The 24,633-nt window shown below is 41.8% G+C and overlaps 1 long non-coding RNA gene across 2 annotated transcripts in view; it reads left to right on the top strand.

The window, feature by feature from the left end:
• The window catches only part of LOC144588196 (uncharacterized), a 383,241-nt gene that overhangs the window by 131,385 nt on the left and 227,223 nt on the right, over positions 1-24,633 (top strand). The gene's annotated exons all lie outside the window — the stretch shown is intronic.

Here is a 24,633-nt window from a genome sequence, read left to right as displayed (position 1 = left end):
TTGTAGAAGTGTGTGTGCACATACTCAACCCTGAGTGCTCACTGGAAGGACAGATCCTGAAGCTGAGACTCCAAAACTTTGGCCATCTCATGAAAAGAGAAGACTCCCTGGAAAAGACTCAGATGTTGGGAAAGTGTGAAGGCAAGAGGAGAAGGGGACGACAGAGGATGAGATGGTTGGACAGTGTCATCGAAGCTACAACATGAATTTGACCCAACTCCGGGAAGGCAGTGGAAGACAGGAGGGCCTGGCATGCTCTGGTCCATGGGGTCACAAAGAGTCAGACATAACTTAACAACTAAACAACAACAGTGTGCACATACACGTGTGTGCAGATGTACATTGAGCTGAAGGACACCATTGCGTTGCTCAACTTTGTTATTATCTTTTTCCTTGCATCGGTGTCAGAAAATGCTATTGACAGATGTGTGTGTGTGTGTGTTTTCTGTGCTGTCAAGTTGGAACTGACTTATAGTGACCCTAATAGAGCTTTAAAAATAAGTGATATATTTAAGGAGTAGTTTTACCACTTCCATTCTCACTGGATGAGTGGCAGTGAATCTGCAAGCAGGGCCAGCCCTACAGTTAGGCAGAGTGAGGTGGCTGCCTCAGGCTACAGATTTTAGGTCTCACAAAAGGGTATCAAAGGCTTAGTTATTGCAAGGATTATTTTACTGCCAGCAAGGGAAAGGGACATTCGTGTGCCAGTGTGGGTGCTTCAGATACCAAAATAACTTGTCTGGCCTCGGATAGTCTGCACTTTGCCACAGGTGGGGGTCCTCAGTGCTTTGCTACAGACAACAGAAAATCATGGGCCAACCCACTTGCCAGGTCATGGTTTACATGCAAGTTGTGTCAAGTTCCAACTGTTCATTACAGCCATATTCTGTTGATTGCTGGCTGAGCTAATTTTGCTAGCTCTCCCACTGAGACTATACGGACTTCCCAAAATCCACAAAGACTCAATCCCACTCAAGCCCATTGTAAGTGCTGTTGGCTCCCCGACATATGAATTAGCTAAATATCTAGCGACCCTCCTACAGACCCACATTGGACAACCCTCGTCCTACATCAAAGACTCAGGACATTTCATAAGCAAGATCAGCACCCTGAAACTCAAGACTGGGGACAGACTGATTAGCTTTGACGTAGTATCTCTATTCACCAAGGTACCGATAAAAGACACTCTGACACCCCTCCAGCAGATCTTTCCAGAAGACACACACACAATGCCCTTTTCCAACACTGCCTAATGACCAGATACTTTCAGTGGGACAACGAGTTCTATGAACAGACAGATGGAGTGGCCATGGGGAAGCTCCCTCAGCCCACTTATAGCCAATTTCTCACACCCACAATCTGGTTCTGATACGTGGATAACACCTTCGCAATTTGGAACCACGGCAAAGAAAAACTGGAAGAATTTCTAAACCATCTTAACAGCATCTACCCAAATATTCAATTCACCATGGAAAAAGAAATAGAGGGCCAACTCCCGTTCTTAGATGTCATGGTCGTACGCAAAACTGACCTCCTATTGGGACATGAGAACGACAGAAAACCCACCCACACAGACAGGAGCCTACACAAAAACTCCAATCACCACCCACGACAGAAAAGAGGCGCAATCAAAACACTGGTAGACCGGGCAAATCGGAACTGTGAAGTTCAATTTCTCAGCACTGAACTCAACCATCTGAATTGGACCCTACGGGCGAATGGCTATTTCAAGAATGAAATCAAAAGAGCCATCAAGCCAAGAAAACAACACCAAACTGAAGAGGAAAAACAGCCACCCAGAAATAAAGTATTTCTGCCATAAATTGAAGGGGTCACGGACGCATGGGGAAACTTTTGAAAAAACACAACCTACAAACAGTATTCAGACCTACCACAAAAATACAACAAATGTTACGGTCAGCAAAGGAGAAAAGGGGCCCCCTCACCACTGCAGAAGTATTCCGGATACCTTGCAGTTGCGGACAGGTATATATTGGAACCACAAAATGCAGCATTCACACCAGAATCAAAGAACATGAGAGACACTGCAGACTAAAACAACCAGAAAAATCTGCAGTAGTTGAACATGCCCTAAAATAAGCTGGACATGAAATTCTATTTCAAAATACTGAAGTACTGGACAACACCAGTAATCAGAACAACAGAAAGGAAGAAGGCCAAAAACTAAATACGGCCTGGCTCTCAATATTGAAAAATACAGCCTGTAAAAGATCAATGATCTCTACCCAGCCACAAGGACCAGGGATCATTGCACAAAAAAGACCAGCTAACGACACCAATCAATCACAGTAACAGATAATTTCTCCCCTCTTATCAGAACAAAAAACACCCTGATCACCCTATCTGCAGAAAAAAGACAAAAAGTTGTTCCCACAGCTATAAATACTCAACTATCCAACAAACAGCAACAGAGCATGGACAGAGTTCCTACTCCAATCCTCTGAAGATGCCAGCCACAGAGACTGGCGAAACGTCAGGAAGAACAACCTTCAGAACATGGCCAAAGAAACCGAAAAACCCACAACAACCATTTGTCTGGACTATTGGGATAACAGAATCACATTGCAAAACTATGAGGTTGTTTTGCTTTTTAAAAAAAAAAAAAATTAACATGTTTCTAATCATCTTTTCCCAGTCCAACACTCTCTACACCAGTGGTTCCCAACTTTGCCACTTTCTCCCGTGCCCAACATCAGGCCTACCAAATTTCAGACACAAGAGAGACCAGCCCAATTCAGAAGAAGTAGACATAGGTTGTAACCAATATTGAATGAGATCTATTAGATGGAATCAATAGTCTTCTTTAGCCATTATCCCAGTGGTTTAGGCATCTGGCTTCAGAGTCAGAGTTTGAGAGTCTGATTCCCCACTGTACTTTCTGCAAGTAGAGCCAGCCTATGTGGCCTTGGCAAGTTGCACAATCCCAGAGTGCCCCCAGAAGAAAGGAATGGTAAGACACTTCTGCTTATTCTGTACCTGGAAAAACCTGAAAAGGGTAGCCGTACGTCAGGATTGATTTGATGGCCCATGACACATTCCCCTACATGTGTAGTAGAAGGACAACACTACAAAAGGAGGAGGCGGGACCAAGATTTCCCATGATGAGAGCACACTACTGCAAAACCCCTGAATAGGGCCATTGCTTTTATCCAACAGATGACATTCAATCTTTGTCAGGTACGGCCTATGTCTACTTTGAATACGGCTGACACATTTGTTGCCTCCCTATATAGAACTGTCCACAGCAGAGAATTCCAGCATTGCGTCATTTCCTCAGGAGTACTAATGTGAGAAAAGGCATTTTCTTTGAAGATGCAATTTGTGTGACTGTCAGTGGCAGTACTTATCAAGATATAGGTTGAGTCGTGCCCATTGTATAGAAAAATACAGCAACATCACATATACCAGATCTGCTACCATCAAACCCAAAACAGGGACAAAACTTCAGATTTATTTCTGCATTCTAGTACTTCAAGTGAACATACCATAACTTGTTTATCCCACAAGCTGCCTCACATATTTGTGTCTGTGTATGACACACAGATAGCTTTGTATTGCCAGTTTCTGTGCTGCTTAGTCACAAGGGAAGCCTAGACTAGCTTGTAGCCTCAGGTGAAATGATGCATACGTACTTTCAAAGATGAGAAATAGCAAAGAAGCTGCTTCCCCTTCCCATCCTTCCTCTGAAATATCATATTTTTTATTTGTAAACCTATTTTCAACCTTCAAGTTATTTGTACAGATGCAATCCACACATTGTACAAATAATATGTCACGCTTCCACGCATGGAGCTCTCCGTCTATTGGAAAAGTCTTTGGGGAAATAGTTCTTTATCTAATTCGTCTACTGCAGATGAGGCCTTGTGCCAGGTTTTTGATCCTTCTCATTTATACTAGCCCTAAACAAAAATAAAAAATTAGTTGAGAAATGACTGTGAGTGATACATAGTGTTCTGTCTGCCCTAGAAAAGAGGCAGGCACTCGTCATGAGGCTCCCCATGCCCATATTCTCTCCAAGGAGAGCCTCAAAGTGTTGGCAACTCTACAAGACACTCTTTCCCCAACAAAATGCTGTACAAGTCTCCATATAATCGTTTGGACTAGAATCTATCCCTCGTAAGCCACTGACTATTTCCCACCACCTCTAAACTTTAAATATAATCTGTGTTTTTGATTACAAAGAGTGTCCACTTACCTCTGACCTTACCTTACCCCTAACAAAAAGTGGTAGGGAGGATAGCAAAAGAAGAGGCAAGGAATGGTATGGTAAGAAACAAGATAATGCCACTGTGACGGTAGCAATGATGTCATCTGCCCGCCACTGCTGTAGCTAGAGTTTATCTGCCTATAGCAGGATGGGAGGTGGGACTTCAGAGGGTGGAGCTATGGTATTTAAGGGGGGAGCGAATGAGGTGTGAGTCAGATAGGGCTTAGATAGGGTCCAAGATAGGGACATGATATGAACTAGATAGGGTTTGGATAGGGACCTAGGGTGTTAGGGTCTGTACATGTTATGAAGTACTGTGCTATATAGAGAGTGAAGGTCTGAGAGAGAGTGTGTATGAGGGAATACTTTATTATTTCAGATTGCCTTTTATTTTAATTGATAAAGTGATTTACCATTCCTTTTGTTCTCACAAATAAACATACGTTTTTATTTTAAAAATCATTTATTTGTCTGAATAGATTTATGAGGGAATGGTTGGTGGCAGCGTGAATAAAGTGTGTGTATGTGAGAGTGACGTGACACCTCCTTTGTGACGTGTGAGGAGGCTGTCACAGCCACCATTACTCCCATTCTGCCCAGATTCCAGCACAGTAGTAAGCATGCTATCAAACACAAGGTATGGAACCTATGGTAGATACCGGTTTGCATAGCAAATGAATAATCAGCTCACAGCACGTTTCAGCTCGTATTTGTTTTCTATCAATTGGATTTGAGCCTATGATGATACACCTTTATGTGACTTCCAATTTTGAGAGTGAAGACACCTAAGCACCAGTTAATTCCAGCATGTATCAGTTGAATTCACAAGTCAGGCCCAGGCTGAGTGACTTACATGAGGAAGACTGTGCAGATGTTCTGTACACCTGAGTAAGTGACGCCTTTTCATGATGTTACTAATTCACCACCGTATAGTGGCAAATTCTGATGGGCAAGCACTCATCATGAGGCTACCCACGCCTATGCCTCCCCCAGGAGTGTCCCAAAGTGCTGGCAGCTGAGCTGATCCACATCAACACGCCATTGTCAACAAACTTGATCAGTGAATCTTAAGTCAAGTCGCTCTAAAATATCGTGTATTGCTGCAGTCGTCACTCACAACATTATTACTGCCACAAAAATCCAACAACTGCCTACTGTGAGAATTGCAGCAAAGCTCAGGTGGCTCAGGGGCAGCTGGAGGTGGCGGTAGTGGTGGCAGCAGCAGATGACATCACCATTGTCTGTGATCATCCTTAGGTTTTGACTCTGCCGCACCTGGCTACCACACCCCTGGTTTTGACAGACTTTGGTCTGTCAAAGGTTAAGGAAAAGTCATCACATATTCTTAGCAGAAATTGTTTAATTAGAATCTTTTGCTGGAGGTTGAAAAGGAGAGGAAGATTTAAACCCATCATGATGACAGCACTGATAAAACTCTTGCTGTATAAATTTTAGGACATGTTTGTCTTCAATTTATAGTAAGTAGTAGTTTCTAGGCAACCACAATATTGGAGCAGGTAAAAAGGGCCTTTGTGAAATGTTATTTCCTTCAATCTGTTGAAAGAGTTCCTTCAGTCACCTTTTTCTTTCCATCTCATCTTATTTTCAGGCCATGTAACCATTACAAAAACTCACAAAGCTCTTGAACTCTTCACTGGACTCTAGAATGATAACCCCAAAGAAGAAATTCAGTTTTGTTAAATGAGTTTAAAATATTTCAGCTTTGATCAACTCCGGCTAGAGTAACATAATAATTTTTAAATAGCTTACTCAGCATTTCATCAAAGAATTTTGAGACAGCCCTGTCTTTAGACTTAATCTACCTAGGAGATTATCCTGGCGTGGCTGCAAGATAATCTTGTGAAGCCATTACATGTGTTTACTGCGGCCTGCAAAACACCTAAGCTGTCCCTGGGAGTCTTCCATGCCACGTGAATAATTCATGAGGATTTAGGAGATCTCACACCTGGTGTGGCGGTGCCTGTGATCAAGTAATCCTGTGGTTTAAATCAGAGAACACATGGAAGGCAAGAACTGAACGGAGTAAGGACAACATTCTCTCTCTCTCTCACACACACACACACACACACACACACACACACACACACAGACACATGCTACACCACAACCATCTCAGTGACAGCTTGTTTTTCTTGAGTCCAAGGATTCAGAAGATAGCAGACAACAAACAACAAACAACAATAACTGCCACTGAAATTAACACAGCTGCCAGATCACCAGCATCCCATTCCCTGAGATCTGAGGGCCAAAATCTGGAGCGGATCCTTTCATGTGATAGAGGTAGGGTAGATACGGCTTGGGATGAAGGTCAAAACTGTTTCTGGGCCAGTAGGTGGAGGAAACAGGTGCGAGGGAACCACAATAAATGAGTCTGGAACACAATTACTGTATAACCTAACAAATATGGCTTTGCATCCTCCATGGTATTCTCCCATCCTTCAGGACACGTAGGGGGAGTTATTCTGGGCCCTGCTTCAAGTGTGGGAAATGTATGGTGCTTGTTTCATATGTTCATTCCCAGAGTATAAAGCCCCCTACCAGCCCTACCCAGTGAACTGAAGCCGCCTTATTTAGAGGAATCTTCACAAGGTCCAGACTAAAGTGGAATGGCAAAGTGAATTTACATATCAGTTTGTATCCAGAACACAAATAAAACAAGAAAGGGGTGGGGTGGGAGTCATTTCTGCCTTGGAAAAAAAAAAAAGCTAACCTTAAAGGGGCCCCTTATGCAAAACCCTCTAGCCACTTGTCTGAAATTTGGCAGGTTTTTCTCCCCCTTTAGAGGGGAATACCAAGCAGCAGCAACAAATGTCATGGAGCCAAATGCCATTTGCACAAGAACAAAAACAAAAAAGTTATAGGCATCTTGATTTTCTAGTGCAAATCAATGGGAGTCTTGTAAATGAACTCATATCTGGAGTACAAACGGAAGCTACTAAGGCATGAATCACTCCATACCAAATCAGAAAATGTTTCAAGACCTTGAATTGGCCTACAGATGGGATTGAGGACCCATTCATAGCCCTACATACATCATCTTCTGGCTGAGCCAGGGAACCCTGGCACCAGCTAGGAATGGATGGAGATCTTGGGTTCAAAAAATGTGATATTGCTGGTATGATGAGCCTAGGAAGGGATGGGCAGCGAAGACCTTGAAGCTGCTCATCAGTACCAATATCCAAAGAGCAGCCTGAACAGGCACTCAAGTAATTTAATCACAATTAGAGATGGGCACGAACTGAACTGCAAACCAGGAAAACCAATGAACTGGGCTGGTTCGTGGTTTGGTTCATGATATGGTTCAGGGATCCTGTTTTGCTGAAGCAAAATGAAATGTGAAACTTTTTTTCCCCTTTGGCATTTCGTTTACTTCAGCAAAAGGGGATGCCCACCCACTCCCTTCCCACCAACCCCATCTCAGCCCTACTTGATCCTGCCGCCACCACCACCACCACTGTGGCCATGGTGGCAGCAGCAGTAGAGGAGATGGAGGTGCAGGTGGCAGAAGCAGGTAGCCCCCCCCCCAGCACAAACTGGAAAAACAAAACGCAAACCAGTTTGTTTTTCCAGGGGTTCGTGGTGGTTCATGGTTAGCCATGAACCACAACCCATCATGAACCACCAATTTTCTGGTCCATGCCCATTTCTACTAGTCACAGTTTTCTATGGCGAGATGTATGATATTTGTATTTACAATATAATAGGCATAGCTAAATCTGATATATACATAAAATATGCATATGTAAACATCACACAAATCTGTGCCCCTTTTTTGTTTTCTTTTTGGAGATATGTAAGTTACAACTCCAATATGTATCTGATTGGATTGCAGTGGGGGGGGGCAATGAAAACTTCAATTCTTCATCACAGCTGCATAATAAGGCATCTGTGTTATTGTGCAGCAGCAGGGGGGGGAATCAAAATGCTACAAGGCAATTCCAAACATGAGACATGGTTTTTGTTGATGATGTTGTTACATGCTGCCAGGTCATAACTGATTTATAGCAACCCTAACAGAGCTTTGAGGTAAGAGAGATATTCAAGAAGTGGTTTACCAGCTCCTTCTTAAATATCTTTCTTACCTTCAAAGCTCTGTTAGGGTTGCTATAAATCCATTCGGACCTGACAGCATGTAACAACAACATCAACAAAAAAAACATGTCTCATGTTTGGAATTGGTTTACCAGAATGGCTTACCAGTTCCTGAGTGCTCACTGGAAGGATAGATCCTGAAGCTGAGGCTCCAATACTTTGACCATCTCATTAGAAGAAAAGACTTCCTGGAAAAGACCCTGATGTTGGGCAAGAGGGAAGGCAAGAGGAGAAGGGGATGACAGAGGATGAGATGGTTGGACAGTGTCATCGAAGTTACCAACATGAATTTGACTCAACTCCAGGAGGCAGTAGAAGACAAGAGGGCCTGGCGTGCTCTGGTCCATGGGGTCACGAAGAGTTGGACACAACAACTAAACAACAACATTACAAGTTCCATTGATAGTCCCATGCATCTTCAATTGTAAAAATGGGGAGTCATATTGAAAGTGTCTACCTACCTAAAACACACATACATATGTATATAAAACAGATGCGCACACACATGTGCACACAGAGCGTGCTGCCATTTCACATTAACACTTTTCTACATATTCATCTTTAATAGTATTTCATGCTTCCTTACTCTGGAGATAAGCATGCAATGCTGTGTAAGAAAACGGAAATTACCAACTTCTATTCCATCACAGGACTACATATAGACTATCAGAAGGATTAACTGCTCTAATTAATCAGATCAATATTTGGAGTGCTAGTTGATCCATTATGCGTTACTGAACAGTGGTCAGTACCAACAGGAGATACCAGTAACTGGGATACTGTATAAATTTATTTCCCAAAAATACTTTGTATTGATACTGTACTTGAAAGATACTACAGCAATCATTTACTAACATCCCCAAAATAAAGCAGATCTTTCTTTCTTTCTTTCTTTCTTTCTTTCTTTCTTTCTTTCTTTCTTTCTTTCTTTCTTTCTTTCTTTCTTTCTTTCTTTCTTTCTTTCTTTCTTTCTTTCTTTCTTTCTTTCTTTCTCCTCATAGCAGCTTACAAGAGCAAAACAAACAATATTTAAAACTTTTTTTAAAAAACAACAAATATTATTTGTGTTTAATGATTAGAGATCAACCTTCTGGCTAGGTTTTCTTTTTTTGTGCTTTGCTTGCCTTGCTTTGTTTTTTGCTTGGTATTATTTTCTCAACTACTGTTCAACATAATTTTGCATAACCAGCATATATCATACTGGTCAGTAGAAAGAAGAACAAATGATTCTAGACTATAGATTAGCATGAACCACAGGTGCCACATATTCCCCCCTCCGGCCACCTCCCCCACTCACCAGCCAGTGCATGTTGCTCTTCTCCTCCTCTTCCTGTGATTGTCCAGCCATAGCTGGAGCTTGTGCTTCCCTCCTCCACCTCCTACAGCTGCTGCCCACTCAGATGAGGAGGCAGGGTAAGGATTCCTGCAGTGCTGCCTTTGAGTGGGCAACTGCCTGAGGAGGCAGAGGAGGGAAGTACAAGCTCCTGCTGAGACTGGACAATCACATGTAAAGTAGGAGAAGAGCAGCATGCACTGGCTGGTGAATGGGGAAACTAGTCATGGGGAGGGGGAAGGGAATGTGCAGCACCTGTGGTGCTGCGCTGACAAACTGGCATGAACCTCTGAGCCAAGGTTCATGGCCATCTCTGTTCCAGACATTAGGGCATGGAAGCAGTGGGCAGACTTAATAAAAACATGTTCTTTTTTCTGCTAAATGTTGGTTTAGCACTAGCAGACAGACATGGTCTTCACTTGGGGAGTGAACAATCTACACACAATGGATGAGAAAGAAATAAGGAGCATTTAAAAAGTAGATGGATTAGCAGATTCATGGATCTGTTTCCAGTCTAAAACTATGATTCTGTGAGGGATAGTGATCAAGGGCAGTCCCAACAAGCTATGGAGAAACTTTGGGCCTGCAATGTAGTATGCTCCAAATGTGAACTACAGTTTCCATAAGCCCCAGTTATAATGTCCAATGGCAGCTGTAGCACAAAACGTCTGGAAGGTGCCATATTACCTTCCCTTGAATTGCTACAATGGTTTCAACTGGCAGACAGATGTGGATTAGAATCAAACATCATAATACTACAGAAAATTTGGAGTCAGTTTGGGGGAAACTATTTAACAAAGCTCTCATCATTAAAGCAGCAATGAAACTGGGTGGAATTTGCTGCAGCTCGGTCTTTTAATGCTATCTGCATGCCATTCGTTTGACACCCTTCAAACATATTCTCCAGTCTCTTAGTCTTCAACTGCTCTATATTGAGATGATTGTTTGCCCAACTTAAAGAGAAATGAAAAATATAGCGTCTTACAGCTGATCACTCCAGATGAAATAAATAGGGCAAGAACTGCAGGAACAATAAGAATGTATTGGCTAAAGAACCTGGGAGAGCAGCTTGGATGCATTATTGTTTCTTGTTGGGGAAGCCAGAAGAGAAAATTCCATGACCACATCCATCTTCTGCTAAAAGATGAACAAAAAGATGACAACACTCTGGATGCCATGAGAGGCATCGAGAAGTGTTTGAAGTAAAATTGCAGCTCTTGTTCTAGATTAAATACATCTTAGGCAGATAATGAGAAATAATAAATGCTCCTTCTTAGTCTTGTGGCATTAAAATGGCTATACTGAAAACAAACTAGAAATTGCAACTTATCTTGATTGACAATCGGAAGAATGTAGCAGACCGCAATGGAATAAGGATGAAAAGAAATGATTTTTAAAGAATTTATTGAATCCACAGGACTGCATAGAAGATCAATGCTAAAATGCGCCACCTAACTCAAAACATATGACTATAAAAGCCATCAAAGTTTCATCATCTCTACGTGAGCTGCTGATAACTATCAGTTTAATTTGATACTTCCTACGGCAACATGCTTGACGTCAGAACAGTTCTCTTCTCCTGTGTTTCTATTGAGACTCTGACATTGAAAGAAGCTGTTGTTGCCCACATGGCTTATGGCATTAACATATTGTATTTCAGACTCACAGAGAAGAACAAACCTTGAGGGAAAGTAATGGAGTGCATAGTTTGTTTTTTCTCAAAAGTCATATCTTCTTTATTTTATATAACAATTTCTATCCTGTCTTTCTTCATGCCTATGCTCCCCTCAGAGCAGCTTACAACAATTTGAAACTATAAAACAAGTATAATATGTGCTTTAACAAAACACATACAAACATGAAGAGAGAGAATAAAATGTGAAGCAGAAACAACCAGGAAAACATGGCTTTAAATAAAATATCAGCACTTAGAAGGCAAAAGCTTGCCTAGGTCCAGCCTCTAATCAGAACCATAGACTAGTTAAGGGATTTTATGTTTACTATTAAATTAGAAATATGTTTTGATGATGTTAAAAGTGTTCTGGCAATTAAAAGTTTGGTTAAAGTAGGAGACTGTCCTATTTGGCCACAGATTATACAAAGCTGCAACATGAATACGGGGAGTAGAAAAGCTTGTTGCCTCTTCTCTCCATTCTGGGGCTTAGTTTACACACATCCATGGATTGGTTTTATAGCAGCAATGTACACACAAAACCACACAGTCCTCATTACACTAAGGCAGGAAATGGGAGCTGACTGTAAGTGAATGATAAGTAGCCATGATGCTCCCTCTGAAGACTGGAAGGTATTAGAGGGTACTGAGGCACAGTTACACAATTATACTTCCTTAAACCGTCCTTGCAAGTGGGATTGGAACCATTGTAAACCATTGCCTCAGTTTACAGAGGTAGATGATCCAGAAGAGTGCCAGTGTATCAAAAGTCACTGAGGGATCAAACAGGATCAATACTGCAGTCATCCGGTGTGTGGCTCCCCATAGTTAGCCTGAGGGGAAGATTTAAGAGAGAGTGCATTGTAGGTCTAGGAACTACAAATAGTTTGTCCAGAAACCCTGAAACTGGTCCCACATACTGGTGACATGTTCTCACCAGTTCTTCTCTGCTGTCAAGTCACTTCCCATATATGGTCACCCAATGAATGAGTGATCTCCTGAGGATTCTGTCTTTCAGAACCCTGGATCAGCTTTTGGAACCTCAAGGCTATGGTTTCCTTTCTTGAGTCAATCTATTCCATAACTGAGCTTTCTCTTTTCCTGCTGCTTTTCCTGGCATTATTGTCTTTTCCAGTAAGCCTTGTCTTCATATAATATGTCCAAAGTACAATAGTCTCTGTGGAGTTATTTTTGATTTTAGGGAAAGTTCAGGTTTGGCTTTATTTAGCACCCACTCATTTATTTATTTTTCTCTGACAGAAACAGAGTCAGGATCCTAAATCCAACTTTTCAGCAACTGTCATGTACAGACTTCCCATCACGTAATGTACTAACAGCACCACTGAAGTCAGTATGGAGGCCTGCAATGTTGGGTGGTGCCTGCTGTGGTTAAGAGATGGCATCGCAGCCAAGGGTGGGCAGAGTCATGGGTGATAAGCACAGTCGGAATGTAAGTGTGGATTCATACATATAAGCATGCAGAGAAGGAGGCAGAGAAGAAAACATGTATACTCATGCAGAGGCAGGCAGGCACGCACTCCCTGACTACCCCTCTTTCTTTCAATCCACAACTCAGGTTGTAGAAGGCTGCTCTTCTGCATCCTGTCCCCACTTTAAAAATGTTCCTGCCTGTTGCTGCTTCTCTCTTCTTGCCTCATCTCTCACATATGCACACACCCACCCAGAATATGATTAAGGTGGCAGGTCATCAGGAGGGAACACAGGGTGCTGACTATCCACCTATGGTGAGGAAGCAGGAGTGGATTGCTGGAGGGGGCGGGGATAGCCTGAGGTGGGGCAGCAGTGCCCTGTTTGCCCTAATAGGCCAGCCTCTGCTGAAGGCATGTGATATTGTCCTCAACAGAGTGTCCTCTGTAGAACTCTGGTATTGTTTATCTGATCAGCTGTCTTGGAATGGAAAAAGTAACTAACCAAATGCCCTTGATTTTCCCATGGATTGATGGTTTCCCTCTTCCTCTGCAGTTCAGTCCTGAGTCACCCTGTAAAAGCCCATTTAAATCAGATGTTGATTTTAAAATGTTGAAAATACGAGGATTGTTATACTAAGATTATATAAACGCAGCCCTTGAATTTTACACAAACCATCTCTCTCATACGCACATACCTTATACAGAAACTGCAAGCAACTATTATTTTGTGTTTTTTCAAAAAATGGATTTTTAGACTTTGACAGTAAAAAAAGCAACATATATCATTCACTTTGATGAATGAGACACAATCCACAGAAGTGCTCAACAGACACTTCAATAGTAATTGTGTCTCTTGTTTTAGAAAGTGATATAAACAAAGCATGCTAAATAGTACCGAATAGAACTGCACAGTTTATTTGTTCCAGGGGGAAGTCAGCATGTTACTTCAGATTAGACATACAGGGGCACTTTGCAGGCAGTACTGCACAAGTTTACTCAGATGGAAGTCCCAGTGAGTTTAATGGGATTTAACTCTGAGTAAACAGGCACAGATTGGCATTCTTGATTCCACTCCACACAAGTCTCTATTGCATTCACTTTGGAGGAAACTCAAAACATGTATAGGTTTGCTTTAGCACAAGAAATATCAAACCCAGAATATGGAACCTTTCCCCACTTAGGGCAGCCTAATTATCAGAGAATAAATTTACATTTTAATTGAGATGAATGGGTTATGCATTATTCACAAGAGCATTATGCTTAAAAGGTAGCAGAGGAATGAGAAGATTTACAAATATGAAAAATATGCTATCCCATGATTTCAAAAGCAAATGCTTTACCAAGGAGGACTGTATAGTCACAGACTTTTCATTAAAATACCACTCTAGTACATGTGGGTGCAGAGTTCCATTTCCCCCCCTGCATGCTACAATACTCCTGGGCTTCTCTTGTTTAACCTTGAAGACTGCTGATTCTAAAGTGGGGCACAACAGAACAATAATACTCTTGTTATTTAGGCCATGCGTTCATGTGGTTCATGTACGTGCATTTCCCTTTCGTCTCACACTGCAAGCCAGAGTGACTCTTGGGGAGAGTGCTGTTTCAGCAGTCCCAGGTCTGGGACAATTATCCACCTTAGCCTGTTCTAGGTAACACTATTCCCTTTCCCCTCAGGGTGTTTAATGTATGTCAAGACCATTTCCCCCACATTTCCTGCTTCATTATAGAAAGTTCAGCACAGGATATAAATATAGCCTTTGGAGATGGTCCTGCTGTGTCCCTATGTTTAAAAGGACAGGCTTCTCTGTGCTTACAATAGAGGGAAGCCGCCATCACTCCTTCCCTTCTCCTGTTAACAACCTAATCAAAATCCAGGGGGTTTGAAGCTACTATGCTGTGCTGGGCTGCAGATTCTCTCTTGTATTCTCCCCAGCTTGACACCCTCTAGTTGTGTTGGGGCTGCAATTCGCATCACCCACAACTTGGCTGTTTGGGTATGGTGGCAGCTGTAGTCAAACATGTCTGGAGGGTGCAAGGTTGTGGGAGGCTGCTCTTTTTAATTCCTCATTTTACTTTAAGAAAAAGATCAGCTGCAATGGCTTCATCGTATTTTAGGATTTATATAAGCTTGGGGAATACTAGATGGTTTTATGGTATTTTTCAAAGCTGACAGGGCACTACATAAATATAATTATGCTATTAGACTGCTTTATGATTCTGTGTAGGCAGCATGCCAGCTGCATTATTCATGTCCTAATTAAGCCACAATGAAGATATAGTCCAATACATGCTTACTTGGGAGTAAGTTCCACTGAACCCAACAGGGCTTAGGTGTAAATAAAATTTGATTGGAAGCCACAATTTTTTTGTTGTTTGTTGGTTGTTAAGTCGTGTCCGACTCGTCATCACCCCATGGACCAGAGCACGCCAGTTCCTCCTGTATTCCACTGCCTCCTGGAGTTTGGTCAAATTCATGTTGGTAGTGTCCTTCCTTTAATGTCCAACCATCTCGTCCTCTGTTGTCCTCTTCTCCTCTTGCCTTCACACCTTCCCAACATCAACGTCTTTTCCAGGGAGTCTTCTCTTCTCATCAGATGGCCAAAGTACTGGAGCCTCAGCTTCAGGATCTGCCCTTCCAGTGAGCACTCAGGGTTGATTTCCTTCAGAATGGATACATTTGATCTCCTTGCAGTCCAGGGGGCTCTCAAGAGTCTCCTTCAGCAACACAATTCAAAAGCATCAATTCTTTGGCAGTCAGCCTTCTTTATGGTCCAGCTCTCACTTCCATACATAATTCCTGGAAAAAACATAGCTTTGACTATGCGGACCTTTGTCAGCAAGGTGATGTCTCTGCTTTTTAAGATGTTGTCTAGGTTTTCATCGCTTTCCTTACAAGAAGCAGGCGTCTTTTAATTTCATGGCTGCTGTCACCATCTGCAGTTATCATGGAGCCCAGGAAAGTAAAATCTGTCACTGCCTCCATATCTTCCCCTTCTACAGTGGTGCCTCGCTTAACGAGCGCACCGTTTAACGATGAATCCGCATAGCGACACGTTTTTTGCGATCGCTTTTGTGATCGCATTGCAATGTTTAAATAGGGTAAACATCACATTGTGATGATCGGTAAGCGTTTCGCTTACTGATCTTCGCATTGCGATGTTTTAGAACAGCTGATCGGTGGTTCCAAAATGGCCACCGGATCAAGAAAATGGCCGCCCGCAGCGTTTTCGTGCCGATTCCTCGCTTACCGAGGCAGTGAAAATGGCGGCCCTATGGAGTATTCCTGCTTAGCGGTGAGTTTATCCCCCATAGGAACGCATTAAACGGAGTTTAATGCGTTCCTATGGGTTTTTTTGCCCCATATAGCGACATTTCCAGATAGTGACGATTTATCTGGAACGGATTATCGTCGCTATGCGGGGCACCACTGTATTTGCCAGGAGGTGATGGGACCAATGGCCATGATCTTAGTTTTTTTATGTTGAGCTTCAGACCATTTTTGGCACTCTCCTCTTTTACTCTCATTATGAGGTTCTTTAATTCCTTCTCACTTTCTGCCATCACAGTGCTTATTGGAGGTTATTGATATTTCTTCCAGAAATCTTAATTCCGGTTTGGGATTCACCCAGTCCAGCCTTTCGCATGATATATTCTGCATATAAGTTAAATAAGCAGGAGAACAATATACAGTACAGCCTTGTCGTACTCCTTTCCCAATTTTGAACCAATCAGTTGTTCCATATCCAGTTCTAACTGTTGCTTCCTGTCCAACATATAGATTTCTCAAGAGACCACAATTTTTAGAGGGACACAAAGAACAAACTGGCTCCTCTCAACAAGAAGCCAAAACACTGTTACATTAATAGAAAATTGAAAATAGACATTGAGCAGCATCCTATTAATTACCTCCACTTTTGTAACACAAACGATACATTGTTGCATATTAAGAAGTCAGTATGAGCATTTCCTTTTACACACCAATTATATTGCTTGGTTTGCAATATAAAATACCTACCCTGACATCTTAAAATGCAGCAGTTAAATGTTGAAACTTACATTGCTGACTTTGACATAGGGTTTCCTATGTTAAGTCAGTTCTGACATAGCAATCCTTATCAGGGTTTCCTATGTGGAGAATACACAGAAGTGGTTTACCATTCCCTTATTTTGGATGTGCCCTGGGATTGTGCAACCTGCTCAAGGTCACACAGGCTGGTTCTACTCCCAGGAGACACAGTGGGAAATCAAACTCCCAACCTCTGGCTCTACAGCTAGATACTAAACCTTTGAGCAATCCAGCTTTGCTGACATTATGCCAGGGGAGATCTACATTAGGATTCTGGTTGTTAATTTAATCATTCACATTAACATGCCACAAGAGGACTACAATTAAGTTTTAGGACTTTTCCCTTAATAACTGCTACCTGAGCTTGCCTTTTTCCTCCTTCTTCCCCTCCTTCTTTTCCTTTTGTGTTATGTCTTTTAGGTTGTCAGCCTCGGGGCAAGGGCTGCTTTACTGATGATATTGGCAATCGGCAGTGCTAAAACAGCAAAATAAAGATGCTTTCAGTAAATATCATTTCTTGTGATAATACATTGTATCAACCCAAATAAACCTGTTTTATTTGTTTCACATCATCAATAAACACAGAAACATACACCCTTCCTTAGCAGAGCCATTGCAAGTCTCCAAGTGACAGGGATGGGGATTTGAGTTGCAGGACTCACCGTCAAGTCCAACGTAGGTTGCACCGGTGACTCAGCTCAGACTCAATTTGGGATTTTCTTCAATGACTCAGACTCATGACTCAGAACCCACCCACCACCTCCCTTTTTTGGGGGGGGGGAGCTTGTTTTTAATAGGGGCTTGGGGCTCAGGACTTGGTACCAAAGACTCAGACTTGGTACTCAGACCCAAAGGCTTGCTAACATCCCCCACAACCCAAGAGCCCATGGTGGTAGACGGGGGAAGAAGAGGAAGGTGCTGCGTTGTTGAGTAATGTTGTTTACTGTCCACACCAACCACGCTATTATTCACACTCAAACAGATGATCTAAAGAATAAAACGAATGGAAGAGGACGAAGAGGATGTGGGTGGTGGTGGTTCTTCATTCCTAGGAACAATCATTCTGGCTCAAAATTGTGTAAGGGAAAATGGCAAAGATACAACTAAGCTGGTAAAATACTGCCAAGTTATGTGCTGAGCACCCCACTTTCAGTCATTACGGTACTCTGCTGTTGGAATGTAAGACTATTTTAAATGGATGGAACTAAACGAGACAAAAATCAATGCTGATATATTCAATATACTTATGAGATTGACCTGATTTAACTGATAAATGATGAGTCAGACTTTGCCACCTGAGATGACAAGTTTTAAATAGAATGCAGGGACTCTGAAAAATTAAGTGCAAATCTTTCACAGAATACCTAAGCATTGCTTACTGAGTTGCCCATTTTGTTTCATTTATTGCCATAATCAGAACTTGTGCTCATTTCTCTCTCAGCATTAAAGGAAGGCACACTCCTAATGGACCAAGACGGTCCTACTCAATAAGGTGGCCAAAATCCTTTTGTGTAAAACATGCCAATTTAAAGGAATGCTGTCAGCTGCAGTGATTATATTTAAAGAGTCCCTCACTCCAGTTTCTCATTCCTTAAATTTAAGCTCATTGCTTTGCATGCTACCTGGAATCAAAGCAGGGACTCTTTAATCAGCAGTAGTGTAATTCATGCAAGACTCCAAAAGGAGTGCTGTCTTTTTGAGCCCTGGATTATTTAGAGTGCCACCAATTAAAGTGTCCTTCCTTTGATTCAAGGTTATGTGCGAAGCTACCCAGCTCATGCACAACAAGATTAAGAGTGTGACTACAGTGACAAATAATCTGGGAAATGCTCTGGGATAGGGGCAATCTGACTTGCATTATTTCCCATTAACTACTTAACATCAAAGTAAATCAGCCCAGAGTCCCTTTCGCCATATGTAACTTTCCCCTCCACTGCTGAAGCTTATACTTTTTAAGATTTGAATGCATTCAGATTGGTTCAGACAGTGTAGTTGTAGAGCGCTTTGTAGCTGTTGTATTTAAAATCATTTTAGCCAACTGCAGTAGCAATAAGCGAGCCTGGCAGAAGGGAAACTGGCTGTCTTTTGAATGTTTTCCTTCCCACACCTGGCCTGGGTCTGTTTTCATACTCACTCCCTTCATTTCTTTCCTTTCTTCTTTTAAAAGCTTGCTAACTTTTATATTTTTTTATTTCTTTCTTAAGTTTATTTACTGCCACCGTAGTGCAATGTGCTACTTTGGGTGATTTACAGTTGGCTAAAACACCATGAAGGTAAACCAAGTAAAAACAACATAGAACAAGACATACACAATAAAGTCAAGGGCAAAACTGCAGGACAAAAGGAGAACATTAAGCAGGGTTGCCAAAAAGGCCTCCTTATAAAGCAGTGTTTTCAGGTTGTCCTATATAATATTTTTAAAATTCAGATATGCCCTACTATGTACTATTCCAGAAATGTCTGTAGTTGTCAGCCAAAACTAAGTGTAACAGAATTTCCCAAGATGACTCTAGCAGATGACCATTATATCTTGCCACATATATAAGAAAAAAGGAGCCCAGTTTATCACTCAGTTCTGATCTGAAAAATATTGCATTTCTGTTGTTACATTAAAAAAAAGTATTTTGTTTTATGTTGGCTACTCATGTGATGGCAGACAACCTGTGTCTTCTGGATTTTTTAAAATATACACACATACGCCCCGTAATTCCTGCACATTGGGCAAGCTGATTGTGGGCCTATAGAAACTATCATCCAGAATTTTGTAATACAGATGTAAATCCTTGTTTCTTTTCCAGAGGCAAGCACAAGCAACTGTGAATTTTTTTCGCCTCCCCAGGGCAAGACATTTCTGGCTTTATCATCTTGATACTAGTTCACATATATCGTATAACTTGCACAAGCTGCACAGAATTGTGATCGCTGTTGCTTTTTTCCATGAAAATGTTGACATTTGAAGCATCAGATGATCTGGTAACATCTTTGTAAACAAGCAGTTCAGTCCACCTGTGCTTGTGCTCTCACTCCCTTTGTGTACGCTTTTGCTCTTTAAGGCAAAGGATACCAGGTTTCCATCAACTGCCACAAAGACATTGTTTTTCATGATGTGCTGGAACCATGATGAGGAAAACACTTCTTATTTTGCTCTCATGGTGAAGGCAAAGGATCTCATGGGGCTTGAAAATTCCTTGCCTGGATGTCTCATTGTGCTGAGACAGGCTATTCCCTCATCTGAAGAGCAGCAGGTTTCCCATCCATGGACAGGATAATCTTTTGCCTCATACAGTATAAAGTCGGTCATGAGCATCTATACTTGCTTATAATTTGCACATTACAGTTTTCACCTGTGGATGGTTTCCGTGCAAGTCACACACATAAGTGTCATCACACTGCAGGAAGAGTTCATAGCAGTGTTTCCCAACCCTGAGTCTCCAGTTGTTCTTGGAGTACAACTCCCAGAAATCTTGGCCAGCACAGTTAATGGCGAAGACTTTTCTGAGTTTTAGTCCAAGAATATCTGGGGACCTAAGGTTGGAAACTACTGGTTTATAGGCTCACAGTTCAGACATGGGTTACACACTCCAATTCCTAGATGTTCATCACGTCAGTATACTGTATGGCCCCTTGGACAGAACCATGGAGAAGTGTTCAGCTTACACACTCAAAAGTACACTGGCTGGAACCTTCCCATGAACAGAACAGCAATACTGTATAGAAAGCAGGTCACAGAGCCATCCTTTTGTCTTTGAATCCACCTGTTCCTTTTGTTGGAGAAATCTTATGCCCTGAGTTTTTTGTTAATGTTCCAAGCCTTGGTGCATTTGATGCCTCTGATTAAGTCAGCCACAGTCCATAAAAGCTGGCGCTAAAATTAAAGTTTTTAGTCTCTAAGATGCCACAAAACTCTTTGGCCTAAATCCAAGTGCTAGTCCCGACTAGAGGAGACCCATTAAATCATTTGCTCCATGATGAGTCAGTGCTGACACCAATTCCTATTGAGTCAGCCAACGTTTGTTTTTGTCTTTCCTGATTTCTTTCCTGAATTTTTAATCTAAAAAAGAAAAATGGCTATGCCCAGATTAACCAATGCTGGAATAATTTCTCTTTTATTTGACATGAGGTATTCTATTCTACAGCCAAGGACAGCTTCTGCCTTCTGGTTCCCCTGGATGCCTCATACCATCAGCTCAGATGAAAGGGACCCCTCCCTCTAGCACACAGCTGCCTGCTCCACTCTTCCCCATTACATTTCTATGAATCTAGTCATTCCTATGTACTGCCAGCTTGGTTCCCATTTGATCACAGCTCTTTTAATGCCTGTCACACAATTTCTCCAATTCATTATTTTGCTAGAATTCATTCTGCATGTTAACTGGATTCTCCCTCCCAGTGCATTATCCATCTCTTCCAGTTTCGCTTCACACTCTGATTAGGCTAATCTAATCTTCTCTCAACCCTACAGTTAATTATTGCTATTTGCATTACAGTAGTACCCAGGAGCACCAATCAGGATCACAGTTCCTGTTAAAGCATGGCATTGTAGCCTGGAAATGTTCCTTGCTAATATGGGCACAAAAAGATTTAAAAATCCATCTAGTAAAGATGGACACAGAAGTAAAAGCAAGGATGCTTCCAGCAAGATTTTAATTGGGCAATCACCCTGTCCCCTTCATGGAATCTTACGGACAGAACAGATGATGGTGATGTCTTCTCTTTATAATGCTTTTGTGTTTTCCCACACAATGGTGTAATGACACCATGACTTGCAGGGTAGAAGTCCCAGGACTTTCTGAGTGGCAAGAATTATATCAACGCCACCTCCCAAGTTTGTCACTAAACTCAAAGTAGCTGGGAGAACAATTACTTTTCTTGGGGAATAGTTTATTTTTGCAATATATTCTTTGTTGTAATGCAAAGCGCATGAGGGTGTTTTGATCTTGAACTGACAATTAAGAGCCATTAGCTTGAACAAAGATCTACTCCCTGTGTATTAATAAGAATTGTTCTAGCTGCATTTATTGACTCTTCTTATGTAGTGGTTGTAGCTATGGAAACTGTCATGATGAGTGCCTACTTCTTCAAATTTATCACTAGACCATTGTTTTCACCACTCTTTCCAAAAAAAAAAAAAAATTCTTTCAACAGAAAACTGGTAAACCAAGGAAAAACAGAAGAGCTGCACATTGGCTTTCAAGTACCTGGGTGGGGGCAGGGAGGCAGGAAAAAAATTAGAAATAGGCTATGCAACCTTAACATGAAAACCACCACGAAGAGTTACACTTGTAACTTCCATTCACCATGGCTGTCAAGGGAACATCTGCTGCTCCATTGCCAGATGGCACTAAATTCTCTTCCATGTAGAGAAGCTGAATGGAGGGCAGTTGAACATTTCTTCAGCATTGATGAATGGTGATGATGGTTCAGTCTCCTCAACTATGCCTAAAGATGGCAAACTAGCTTAGGGGAAACAGGGCAGCCCACAGGATACACAACTTTCTCGTCCAAGACTTTGAACTAAACTGAATTGTTTATCACAGCTAGAAATAAACCAGCCAAATGAAGGAGGCTGGTTAAGTCAAGCCTTATTTAAGTCCTATTCATCCTAGACACATTCATTTAACCCATCCACAGCAATTTCTGGCCTGCACACTACATTGACTCATTGAGGGCTCCTTTGCCATCTTACCAGTTTTCTTTCTCCTATGCCCTGATCTTCCCTTGCCTTTATTCTTTCGAAAAGCCTCCATGGAGGCTTTAAACCACCTAACACCTACGCTGAGAGGGAGGGCAATACTGCTGGAAGATGGAACTAATTCCCCTCAAATGCTATTAACACCCCCCCAATCACAAGGCTTTTCAAAAAAACCACTGTGGGAATCAGAGCTTAACTGCCATGGAGAAGGCATTTTTAGGAATTGTGTGTGTGTGTGTGTGTGTGTGTGTGTGTGTGTGTGTGTGTGTGTGTGTGTGTGTGTGTGTGTGTGTGTGTGTGTGTGTGTGTGTGTGTGTGTGTGTGTGTGTGTGTGTGTGTGAGAGAGAGAGAGAGAGAGAGAGAGAGAGAGAGAGAGAGAGAGAGAGAGAATGGGATTTGGCAATCACATTGTGGAGTACAGATGGCAACAATAGAGTGACCCTGTTTTACTTTGTATTGTGGCTCCACCTCCTTCTTGCATGCAACCCCCAACTTATTTGCCTGGAACCTAAACAACCCCAAAAAATACAACCCTGGTTTAAACTTTAGTAGCATCTGTAAAGGTATCCAGGGATAAGGCATGCCAAAGTTAACTGAAATGTGCCAAAATACCCAAATATTTTGTTGCTCTTTTCCCTCTTACCTAAGAAAAAAGATAAGCACTGAACCCCTGTAAGCAAATTCAGACAAGCTATATGTCGGGGTTATAAACAGTACACTGATTCGCGAAGGCTTTCACGGCCGGGATCTAATGGTTGTTCTGGGTTTTTCAGGCTCTTTGGCCGTGTTCTGAAGGTTGTTCTTCCTGACGTTGCTGTCCTCTGAAGATGCCGGCCACAGAGACTGGCGAAACGTCAGGAAGAACAACCTTCAGAACACGGCCAAAGAGCCTGAAAAACCCAGAACAACCAGTACACTGATTGCTTAGTATTATTACCTTCCCCAGCCAAAGCAGCAAAAGTGGCTATCTGACCATTTTGAAGTATGAAAACGTATAGTGTCTCTTTCCCTCTCTTGTTTTCTGGGCCTTGCTTTTTTTTTTTTTTTTTTTTTTTTTTTTTTTTTTTTGGTATCCTAATGCAACAGCCCTTTTTTGTTTCAGAAGGGATTCTGGAAAGGATATAGAACTGAAGGATCTTTAACCCTGCCTTGCTCCCACACTTGCCCCCCCCCCAATAGACAAATACAAACTGCATCTTTACTCTAGGCCATTCACTTCTAAAGTGGCCATCCAAGAGGAGAAAAAGCACCATCTGGCAAGATGTATATATTTGCATGTAACACTCTCTCCCCTCCTTCCTCTTCTTATTCCTCAGGCTAATTTGCTACGAGAGAGGGGAAGAACAGAGAATTAAGGGATTTCCCTTAAATTATATTGTAGACCTAGGTTTGAGAATTGCACACACATGCCTCCCTTGCCTCTTCCTTTGTACCGAGAGAAACAAACTGTTGCTAAGGCCTGCTCAGCTTCCACAGATTGTAAAGGAGACAACTTTGTATAGATTGACTTCAAACTGATTCATTTTCTTCATCAGTTTAGAACGGTTTAGATTTTCATCTCATATGCCTATTAAGCTCTCTCTTCCCCTCCACCCTATTAAGAAATGGTTTGAGCACAAGAAAACCTTTCACAAAGTCCAACATGGCATGCTGACAGAATTGTTGATAAACAAAGTCTTGATTGAAGAAACGTTCATATAATGTGCAGCCTGTATTAGCAACAAAAAGCTGCAATGAAAGCTGAAGATCAAGTGACAGAGAACACAGAAATAGGAAGCCTTCGAAATATTAAGAGGATTGCGACAAACATACATACTCACACCACTGTTTTTCTATCAGTATTGCAAGAAAATATTTAGAGAAGCACTTATTGATTCAAGTGATGGCACCATTGTCAACAAAAGTGTTATCAAGCCGTCCAAGATGGAGACAATAACAATAGCTGATAGTTGCAAAGGTTACTCAGTAAAATCAATGGAGTAATGAACATGGTCTAAAAATGAACATTGGTTCAGGATAATCAGCAAAAATAAGCAATGCAAAAAATTTGTTTGTGTGTGTGTGTGTGTGTGTGTGTGTGTGTGTGTGTGTGTGTGTGT

Source organism: Pogona vitticeps, chromosome 3 (genome assembly GCF_051106095.1).
Source record: "Pogona vitticeps strain Pit_001003342236 chromosome 3, PviZW2.1, whole genome shotgun sequence".
Taxonomy (NCBI): Eukaryota; Metazoa; Chordata; class Lepidosauria; order Squamata; family Agamidae; genus Pogona; species Pogona vitticeps.
This window is presented reverse-complemented; position numbering and strand designations above follow the sequence as displayed.